Genomic DNA, 12,390 nt, shown 5'->3' on the forward strand with positions numbered 1-12,390 from the left:
CTATCCTCTTCCCACACCTCACAATCCATATACGGTCTCCAAATGACCACATCAATGTTATCCAGTGCTCTTTGCCAATGCTCTAGTTTTCCCATCTTACACAAGACAACTAAACCTGTATAACCATAAACATAAGCCTGACCAACTAGCCTATCCCTATCTACAAGTAGTCTCGACATAGGAATATGCTCCCAGACCCACACTTGTAACAATGTCACCCAAGCTGATAAACTAGTATATCCCATATATACCACCTGGTGAAGCTCTTTATAAAGATGGGCCAACATATAGGACCCCTATGTAAACCTGTGTCCCTACATCACCATAAACTCTAGCACCAATACCCATCCCATGACTACTCCTTTCCACCTACGGTTAGTTCATAGAAATCCACCAATGAACCCTGCTAGTACAGATGGCAGTGAAGCATACCTAAAATACAAAAACTCCTACCATGGGATCTCATACCCATTAGTCTGATCATCCTGGAAGATGCGACAGAGAGCCTCTATTGTACCCTCCTCAGTCTTCTCATATAGCAATAGGGCCCCAATTATAGGAATCCACAGAATCTGATAAAAGCTCTCTGGTGTGACTATTATCTCACTCATAGCCAAGTGGAATGTGTTCGTATCACTATGCCACCTCTTTGCCAAATTTGTCAACAAACCCAGATTAATGATATACTGAGGCATGTCTAGTAAAGAGGACAACCTACGTCTCTCTAAGCATGGAATCAATGACCATGGTCTAAGCAACCACTCTCAAGACTAAAGCATGCCAAGCTCTACCTGCAAAGAAACAAGTGTCCATCATCAGTTCCCAAATATATCTGATAGATCCACTCAAAGAAAAATCAACTTGAAATAATGAAACATCTCAAGAACACAACATCAATCAAAGACCCATATCGCCAACATCAAATCAAACCCATATTGAGAAATCACAAATCTGAACCATATCAAAAATCAAGAACCATATTGAAAATTTGACCCATATCGAAAATCAAGATCCATATCGAGAAAGAAATCAAAGATCCATATTGCAAGCATCAAATCCAAACTCATAATGCAAGCAATCAAAGATCCATATCGCAAGAATCAAATCAGGACTCATAACGCAAGCAATCAAAGATCCATAGTGCAAGCAACATCAAAAATCCATAATGCAAGCAATCAAATATCCATATCAAAATCATCAATTTAGGAATCATATCAAAAATAAAAAATTGGGACTCATATCGAACATTAACTCAAAAGTAAAACATCAAAGATCCATATCAAACTCAAAATCAGGATCCACATCGAAAATCAATCAGCTTGACAACAAAGCATATTGATAGCAGAAGACTCAGATCATCCTACACCAGCATATTAGAAATCAAACATCATCACAAAGCAGGACTCACATTGGCTTAGGAACAATAATAGACAATCAACAGACACATATCGACATCTACGACATCTATCTAATCTATTCGACTCATGATGATTTCCTCATCATCCCTTTTTCATCAACTTTGGACCCTACGCGCTAAACCGAGGCTCCTAAGTACTACGTTGCCATGCATGTGCTATTATTTTTCATCAATGAACTAGAAATCACATTCTACATGCTAAATCTCCCCACGCGCTAACTGGTACCTCCTAAGTGCTACCCTATCAACCCTATGCGCTGACAGACCCGACGCGCTGCCTGACCTACCCCATGCGCCTTTCTGCTAACCCTATGTGCTAGAACTCTCTACATGCTAACCTATCCTCCTTGTGTGCTAACAAATTCTACTCAGACGCTAAACTACCTAGGTTAACCCTATGCGCTAACATGTCTATCGTATGTGCTGCGCAACCTAACCTACGCGCTAACCCAACAAATTTTGACCAAAAAATTGAAAAACGTGCTCAAAATAAATAAAATCAATAACAAACGAGGAGAGATTTCGACCACTTACTAGTGGGCCATAGGTGGTGGGTCTCCGGTGTCTCTTGATGTGATCAAATCAATGCAAAGCATATGGAACCGGCATCTTCATCAGAGCTCAAATGTCACAATCGCAAAGAGACAAGTGTGAAAATGATTTTTCACAATCACTTTTTGCCTTTTTATAGGGTAAAATCAACAAGGTTAATAAGTGGGGCATGTATTTTCCTCACTTTTTCTTTTTTAACCTTATCCACATCATTTTAGGAGATGAATCAATAATGTGCATTCAACAAAGTCAAAATTTTCAAAATGCAATTAATCCAAGAATGCTCACCAACTTGACAAATTTTCACTACACCCTTGATTCATCTCCCAAGGGGCCATCATCAATATCGTTCATCAAATTTGGGGCATCATATTGACATTTCAACACATAGCATCATATCGATAAATTTTGATAGCATATCTATCAAATTTTCTTTGAATCAACATGTGCACACACATCACTTCAAAGAGGAGCAAACTGTAGACATAAATCTGACCACTTTCCTAAGTTAATATTTAATATTTATTTTAACCCCATTCTTCCTATTAATTATTTTTTTATTTAATTAATTTCTTCATATTCATCTATTTGATTAAATGAATTACTCAATTTGTTTAATTAAGTTCACCTAAGCCTTTTCTAGCCTTTGATTAAATAAATCACTTTATTTAATTAATTACCCTTTCTCCCTTTTTAATTAAATTTATATTTAATTAAATTGATCCTTGCAAATTAATAAATCTAATTTATTTATTTAAATCCCCCACTTGTATTTATGCAAGTTGCATTTATTTAGTCGAAATAAAGTAATTTTATTTTAATTAAAATCCTTTTCCCTCCACTTGCATTTTCCTACATCTCCCACTTGCCTCTTTATCCCCTTCCAGATTCTTCTAATCACTTCCAATTTAGCACAATCCATCTCCTAAATATTGTCACAATCCTAAGCAAAGATAACTCACTTCTCAAAGCTCCAAAGTCTTTGAAAACCATTAAAGGCTTTATGTCCTCAACAAGTTAACCCTCAAAGTCTTCCAAACCATTTAAGGCTCTTACATAACCATTAATGGTTAAATCAACCTTCTTGCATGATTAGAGACTTTCTCTCTAATGCAACCTTCATCTAACCCAAGGGTCTCATCAAGCATTCATGGCTTTAACGTCGGTTATCTCTTTAACCCTTGCACAAGAGTTTACCCCTTGGATAAAAGCTTTATCCAATGGATATTCCTAACCTAACCTTAACCCTTACCTCCTAGGGTAACCTTCATGTCTTCTCAAGCATTTAATTATTCTTTCATCTCCTTTCAAGCAACCTCTTGTTGACATTTGTCACCATTTCATTGGTGAGAATTCTAAACATGGATTGATTAACTTTCAATCCTAACCCTTGTTAAGATTATTCAATCTTGACCATTTGTTGCCCTATTTTTCCTATAAATAGAGTTCTCATTCTCTCATTTGGATATAGAAGTCTTTGTGTATCAAACTTGAAGTCATTTTGCTAGTGATATAGAAGTTTCATGCATCAAACTTATATTCTATATGCATCAAACTTATATTCTAATTACTAAGCATTTTAGCTTCTTTTTGAAAAATCATCTTAATAAGCATTTAGAAGCATTCTAATATCATAGAATATCCATGTTAGAATAGTATATATTTATGCTAGCTTAATCATAAGAGATTCAATAGCATACATATCTAGGAATGTATTCATGGATAATAATCAAATATCACTCTTTCTTGGAGTTGTCATTCCTAAGTCACTTTGCTTAGTGATCTGAGAGTAAAGACATTGACTTTAGGTATCATGTGAGATAGAGAGCAATGGGACACCGCTTGGGAAGTTGAGCTATTTCAATATAGTTCCTATAACTTGCACCAAGAGTCTTATTGGTGTGAGGGCCATTTTCAATTAGACTTTTATGTTTTTGTCACCCTCATTTCCCACACACAATTACAATCAAGATAAGTTTAATAACCAATTTTAAAAAATTACCAAAAAATATTTGATTGAAGTATATATTGTGTTAAACAATAATGTAAGTCAAATTAATTTATTTTCTTGAGAAAAAATTGGTGAGATCCAAGAACACCGAGAGTGGGGGGGTGAATCGGTGTTCTACTAGTTAGAATATTTTTAACCTTATTAACAAATCCATTTATTAACCGGTATGCATAAATTAAAGTAACAAGTAATAGCAATGCAACCACAAGAATCAACACCATAACACAAAGATTTATATGTGGAAAACCTCAAAGAGGAAAAACCATGGTGGGATTGGTGACCCACAATATCTATCCATTGGCCAAATGAATAAATATTATAAGAGGGGCCTACACATGAAGGAAGGAACACTGCCTAGAGAACACTACTCATCACAAAGGATCCTCATTGACTACAAATATGAAATACTGAATTACAAACAAAATCTGAACTCTGAATGTGCATCTGACATGCTATATGAGTTCTGGTTTATGCACTATTTGTACCAGTTTATACTGTAACCTCCCTTATCAGTGACCTAGATTACTCTCCAATAGACAAATAACCAAGACTGACTACAAATCTTTACATTCACATTTTGTCGATCAAGCTCTCACTTGCATAACATCACATAGCCTGTCACATCTCTATATATCCAAAATGACCTAACTAGACTGACTTTATACCCATTTACATGCATAAACATAAATGCCTTATGTTGGCTTAAAATCATATTTCAAAAGATAAGAGATATGTCGGCCTAGACAAAACATAAACATAAAACTATATGACCGTTGCCACTTCCATGTTTGCCAGATCAATCTCCTATGTTGGCCTAAGAATATCAATTCCAAGTTTTCCAGCTACATGCCTATTGATTCCCTGAATATCGGTGATATGAATGTTGTTATCATGATTACTGGATCTTCCATGAATTGTGTTGCCATCAATGACAACACCTAGAACCCGGATGAGTGTTAATTGCCATCAATCTCCCCCTTTGGCATTGATGGCAACACTCATGTGAAAAATGGATCGTTGAAGTGTTGTACCAGTTCCTGTCCAAAATTTGGTCTCCCAAAGCTGGTCTCAGAAGGATGCTCCCCCTGAGATATACATTACTTCTTATGTCCCTTAATATTTTTCACATCCAACCTCTCCTCCTTTGAAAACAATGCCAAAGGTCGGGGCAAAGAATAAGGAATGAATGAAATTATGTACAAATAAAAATTATGATTACTGTATCTAGATGTACTTGAAAATATCCAAATAAGAACCCTTCAAAAATGTCGAATAAGTATCCTAACCAATCTTTAGAGTTCCCAAAATTGATACAAACCCATTTAGAATGTAAGTGTACAATTATTCTTCTATTAGGGCATGTTTGTCTGATCCATACATTCCTGCTTATGAGGTAACAAAGTATTAAGTTAGGGACTTAACAAGCCTCTTAATTCTCTAGCCCTCCAGATTAACTTGTCCTTTTCCTTCTCCAAGGCTGAAATTTTTGACTCTAAAAGAAAAATTTGACCATCAATAGAGCTAGTCAATGACTCAATACCATCAAAACTGACTACAAGTTGTTCCAACTTGTCCTTGTCTACCTTAATTTTATTATCCAGGTCTGTTGTTAGTTTGGTTGTGTTAGTGCAAGATCGGTATATATGACTACATTGGTGAAGTGCTTCATCAATCCTTGTAATTTCTTCTATCAGCTTAGCTTTGTTTGATGTGATCATATTATCATAGGTGACCTTCCTAGCTACATTATATCTTTCTACCAACTACCAGTTTGACACTTGTTGAAGAGTTTTGTACTCTTTTGCAATGTTCTTAGTCAAATATTTTAACTTACTAGAGGGACTTGCAACTTGATCTATCTTGCATTCTGGTGCAAGCTATTGTAAAATTGGAATTGCTTTCTCAATAACCTGCTTATCTTCCGATCCTTCTTTCTTCAATTTATGAGCTGCAACAAACATTAATTCAAAACTTCTCAACTGCTCAATATTCATTTTCTCAAAATGACCAAAATATTCTTGACCAGATGAGTCAAGTGCCAACAATTAGGAGCCAATAGTTGGTGAAGGTTTTAGTACCCCAACTTCAATTTGTTCAACTTGTTCTTTCTCCTCTTCCTTATGTTCTACTTTATGCTTTACCTTCTCCTCAATACCGGTGACTTTGCCACTTGGTACAGTTATTTATGCTTCTTCTACCTCATGAATTTCAATTGTATCAATAACAATTAGTGGAGGAGGATTGTCCTCAATATTCTCTACCAGTTTATTGATCTCTACATCTTGTACATGTGTTACTACCGAAGGAATATCTCCAGTTATTTTTCTATTTCAAAACCTATGGATCTTCACCCAGTATGACTTTACCCTTAACATCAACCGTGATGTCTGGAATGTCAAACTTAGGAGGTGTATCCAGTGATGTAAAGAAACCTGATTTATCAACAAATAATTTAATCCATGCCTCGTGGGTTTCCTTGACTATTTCATTCACTCTACCCACTGTAAGACTTATATGCCTGTGTCTACTCTGGAAAATTGTTTTATTAGAAAAATATTGATACTGTTGCATGTTATCTCCAGTAATAGCACCACAAATAGTCAACAATTCCTAAACCTTTATATGGGTAAGTGCACAAAGATGGTGGTCAAAAAGGGGGTTATAAGTTTACACTTTTTTTCTGAAATCAGGTGAACCTGAACTTGGAGGCAAATTTTGAAAGTCATCCACTCAAGATATAGAGATAATCAAAGAAAAAATATTGTAGTACTCTGAATCTAGTTTCCAAAATACTAAGCTTTTTCAAAATTGGATAAGATTAAGGGGGTCAAATCCTTCGCACACGAAAAACTGACCTTGATTTTTTCTGAAAAACATAACATAGTGTCTGACGTGCGCATCAAAAAATTCATAGTTAGATTTATTATTTTGATAAATCCTTTGGCTGAAATATATTTAAGAGTGAGAGCTAGAAGCTATGTATTTGTTTATAATTTTTTGTTGAGTATGTTTTTTTAATGATTTTTCCAATCGAGCGCATCTTTAAAAATTACGTACTTGTTCGAGTGCGAAGCATAAGTTGCACTAAACAAATCGTAAATACAAATTATTATTTTTTTAATTGTAAAGAATCAAGTTCACTACAATAATATATAAAGTTTTTTAAATTTGGATAAGTATATCAAAAGTTATTCAAAAAATGGTGCACCTATGTCTGTAAGAACTATGGAGACACTGGTAAAAGAAATTCAATAATAATATGTTATTGTTGTTCAAATTGAAAAACAAATTATATGGTTAGAAAGCTCAAAAGATGGGTGAAAATATGGTGGCAATTTTAGAAATACCCACTTGATGAAGTGTAAACCTAATGATGACATAGTCGATAAACCAAGTTGATAAAATAAAACACATCAAAAATGAAAGAAATGGAGGGAAATCAAACTTCCAAACCATAGCTTTGTCATCCAGGCCTATTTCCAAGCCTAAACGGTCAAAAGCACGTACAAGGTACTTATGGTTTAAAAAGCGTGTATGGGGTACTTATGTTGTAAGAAGCGCGTATGCACTTGTTTCCCTATAAACAATGCGTACATGCTAACTTTACTATAAACAGTGCGTACGCACTATCTTTACTCTAAAAAATGCATACGCGCTATTGTATAATATGATATTATATATATAATATGTGTATATACATATAATATATGTAATATATAATATGTGTATAATATGATATTGTATATATAATATGCTTATATACATATAATATATAATATATTAAACATATATATACACATGTAAGTGTATTGTCTCCCCCTCTCAAATGCATACAAAATGCCTCTCTCTCTCTCTATCTCTCTCTCTCTCTCTCCTCCCTCTCTCCCCTTCTCCCCTTCTCCCTTCCTCCATACCCCATCCCTCTTTCTCTTCTTCCCTCCCTCCCTCCCTCCCTCCATACCCCACTACAACTATGTTTGCACTTCTATAGAAGTAAGTGAATTTATTTCTTATCTGCAACTTCCTCTTTGATTTTTATCATGTATCCTCTCCTAATAAAATTGACTGGTGGATTTGTGTGTGTATATTGAATAGGAGGAATAGGGTTTGAAATTGAACCTCAAGTGTATTACCGTGACAAACAAGGAAACCTCTAGCAATATTCTTCTCAAATGTGTTTTTAATGAGCAGAGCAGATGTGGAAAATAGTGTCAACAAAGCAACATGATGAGTCAGAGTACCTACAATATGTTTTTCAAAAGGAAACAACAGGTAGGAAGAGAAAGAGGGAGAGTAACATAGATAATGTCCTATAGAATGATAGTGGTGGGTATGCGAGAGTTCCCATGTTGTTACACAACGCTTGTTGCCTAAAGAAATTAAGGTTTGTTGTATGCATGGCACTGGTAGTATATGATGATTATCACTTGTCAAACAACTTGGAACGGTACATTCCCATGAAAGAAATCAATTGTGTAATTCCTATAGTCACAATCAAGATCAGTCTTATAACCTTGCAAATTTAATCGCATCATATGTTTTAGAACTTAGGCAATACTCTTAGGGTTAGGTCATGCTCTTACACTTGCTCTTTAGTGAAGCCTCGTTGTTTGTTCGCTTGGAGTCTCGACGATTGATGGATTTATGTGTGTATATTGAATAGGAGGAATAGGGTTTGAAATTGAACCACAAGTGTATTACTGTGACAAACAAGCAAACCTATAGCAATATTCTTCTTGAATGTGTTTTTAATGAGTAGAGCAGATGTGGAAAATAGTGTCAACAAAGAAACATGATGAGTCAGAGTACCTGCAATATGTTTTATAGAAGGAAACAATAGGTAGGAAGAGAAAGAGGGAGAGTAACACAGATGATGTCCTCTAGAATGATAGTGGTGGGTATGTGAGAGTTCCTATGTTGTTACATGACGCCTATCACCTAAAGAAATTAAAGTTTGTTGTATGCAAGGCAGTGGTAGTATATGATGAACATCACTTGTCAAACAACTTGGAACAGTACATACCCATGAAAGAAATCAAGTGTGTAATTCCTATAGTCACAATCGAGATCAGTATTATAACCTTGCAAATTTAATAGCATCATATGTTTTAGAACTTAGGCAGTACTCTTAGGGTTAGGCCAAGCTCTTACACTTGCTTTTTAGCAAAGCCTCATTGTTTGTTCGCTTGAAGTCTTGTTGTATGATGTTCTATTCATAAATTTAAATTTAATATATCATTTTATTAGCCCACCATATGAACCCTTAGGCGTCATTAGAGGTTGCATTGTTTCCTAAGAGGTCATATGGTGTCCTGTGAGCCCTTAAGACCCCTCGGGACACCAATGACCCATAACAACACCATATGGTGTTCCCTCTCTCTCTCCCTCTCCCCTCTCCTCTCCCTCCCTCCCCCTACTCTCCCTCTCCCTTCCTCCATACCCCTTCTCTCCCACCATCCCCCCTATTCTCTCCCTCTCTCCCTCCCTCCTTCCCTTCTAGCCCCTCCTCTCTCCCTCCCCCCTACTCTCCCCCCCTCTCTCTCTCTCTCTCCCTCTCTCCCTCCCTCTACCTCTCTCCCTCTCTCTACCTTCCCTCCCCCCTCTCTCCCTCTCTCTCCCTCTCTCTCCCTTTCCCTCCTTCCCTCTCTCCCTCTCTCTCCCTCACCCTCCCCCCCCTCTCTCTCTCCCTCTCCCCTCTCCTCTCCCTCCCTCCCCCTACTCTCCCTCTTACTTCCTCCATATTGTTGTGACGTATTCACACATCGCCCCATTATAAATGAGGACCCCTACTTTTTTTCTTTCTCAGGTTTTCTTTCTAGGTTTTTAGGGTTTGTCTATTAGCCTTTGAATTTTGAGTATCTCCAGGGGGATCACTAGGATGGCAGGCTTTGCTTGAGCTCAAAGTGAGTCAGTGGATGCTCTAGGTTAGGGTTTCTTTGAAAATCTTTCTTAGGCCCTAGTTTTGCTCTTGTTGCTAATTGTGTCTTGCTTGGTGAGTGAATATCCTCTTTGAAGGTTTGAGTTAGGTCAAGTTGGTGAGTGATGAAGTCTGGAATGTCATTCTAATCTTCAAATACCCTGAAATTTGGCTAAGTCTGGAATGTCTTCTGGATCCTGAAATTTGACTAAGTCTGGAAAATTGAAGAATCCTCGAAGAACTAGATTTTGCATTATAACTCCTGGAGGTCTGAAACCACTCTCAAACATCCTAATAGTATATATGGAATATAACTTAAAGTTATACATAAATGTTATATTGCATAAATGAATCTTGACAGAGAAGCTAAAATGCCAAATTCTTCTCCTGACCCTTCCAAAGGGTCTAGAGTGAATTTCAATTTCGCTCCTAACCCTTCTAAAGGGTTTAGAGTGAATTCCTTTGTAAGACACTCTACATTGCCCAAAATCATGAACTAGCTCATTCCCAGGCATTTGTGAAGGCAAAACTCTTATTTGGAGTGAAGAAATGTGAAAATGAAGTTAGGATTTGAGCCCAAGGATGATTTTCTCTCATGACCCTTCCAAAGGGTCCAGAGCAAAATTCATATAAACCCTATTTTTCATAAAATCTAGAGCTATGTGTCACCTTAAAGAGAAATTTGCATGGGCATGGTGGAAGGAAGCCTAACAAAGTGTGTCCAAGGCATGAAAAGGAGAAAGGAAGTAAGATATTAGCTCAAAATGAGAATTTCACTCCTGACCCTTCCAAAGGGTCTAGAGTGAAATCCTCATTTGACCCTCGATTTTGGCCTAAGGCATTGAAAATGAAGATTTTTTGAGCCAAGTGGATAGCAATTAGACTTGAATATGGCAAGAGGAGGGTGAGTTTGATCAATTTTGAAGATGAATTGGATGAAAGAAGTGAGAAATGAATCAAGAATGTGAAATTTTTCTCTTGACCCTTCCAGAGGGTCCAGGGCAAAATCCTAAATAGGTCATGTCCCTAGCCATGGTTTTTGGTGAAATTATCCTTATTAAACATTTTTTAGGCCAAGCAAGTGTTGTCAAGCTGAGAGAAGGATTCAAATGGAGAATCAAGTAATAAAAAAGTGGAATAAATGGAGTTGAGTGAGGGAAAACAAGAAAAGAGAGAAATTCGCTCCTGACCCTTCCAAAGGGTCCAAAGCGAAATTCTCCAAATCAACCATTTTCTCCTTGAGTGAAGCCAAAAAATTAATTCCTATGGCATGGTTGAAGGTGGAGTAGCGTATTCCTTCCTTGTCAGGTGAATTGAAGTAAAGGACGTCAAGAAATAAGTCTGAATCTTGAATTTTTCTCTAGACCCTTCCAAAGGGTCCAAAGCAAAATTCTTAATTTCACCTAACTTGCCCATAACCAAGGTGAGGACATGGATCCCTAGGCTTTGGAGAAGAAAAAACTAAGCATATGCTTGCCTTGGGAGGAATTTTGGAGTAAAGGAGTGATATAATTATCCTAGAATGCAAATTTTGCTCCTAACCCTCCTAAAGGGTCCAGGGCGAAAATCCCCAATAGGTCTTGTCCTTGGCCAGGGTCCAGGGCAAAATTCTTATAGGGCCTGCCCTTGGGGAGAATCTTGAGTGAGCTTTATTTTGATAACTCTTGTAAATGTTTTAAGGTAGAAAATGCTATGTTGAATGAATTTATTTTGTGTCCTTAATCATCCTTGGTTTATTTTGCTAATGGAAGAAGACCAGACCAGGGCATGGACGACCACTTCTAGTCCATCATCATCAAGGATGTTCCACAAGAAAAAGGGGATGAATCAAGGTGCTTTGAGGAATTGAATGACTAGGAGTATTCAAGGATTTCAAGTTAGCCTCAAGACCTCATTCTACCACAAGATAACAAAGAAAGGCTTTGCCAGCACTTCAAGGCGAGGTGTACTTCCGAAGAAGGAAGACTTGACAGTCAGGAAACCTCATCAGAAGAGTTAATCAAAGTTAACTTTTTAGCATCATCAAATTGAGTATTAAAAGAGGAATGAGCAAGTACTAGACAAGGTGGCATCCTAGTCATCATTCCTCCAGTCGGATTGGTCCACCTTAGCATGACCACATTCAATGTACCTAATTTACTTGAGGTGGCACAAACTTTGATGTACCTACCTCAGCTTCTTATTGGTCCTCACCCTTGGAATGTAATTTTCTCATTGGCTAGAGGAAGTTTGTTGTAACAAACCCTAATTAGGGTTTTTATCTTGTAATCCTAGCCATTGATTCTAAATCAATCAAACTCGTCTATTTGTAAAGGGCTCTCTATATAAAACCTTGGCTCATGATTTGTAGAGGTTAATAGTTAGTTCATAGAGGTTAGAATAGCTAATGATTAATGGCAAATAGAATAGCAATTAGAGTAGATTAGGAGGAGAAGGCAAGAAATTGTTGCCTAAATTATAAATGAACTCCATTTTCATTGAAGTTAAGGTGAA

The sequence above is a fragment of the Cryptomeria japonica genome, chromosome 3 (genome assembly GCF_030272615.1).
Source record: "Cryptomeria japonica chromosome 3, Sugi_1.0, whole genome shotgun sequence".
NCBI lineage: Eukaryota > Viridiplantae > Streptophyta > Pinopsida > Cupressales > Cupressaceae > Cryptomeria > Cryptomeria japonica.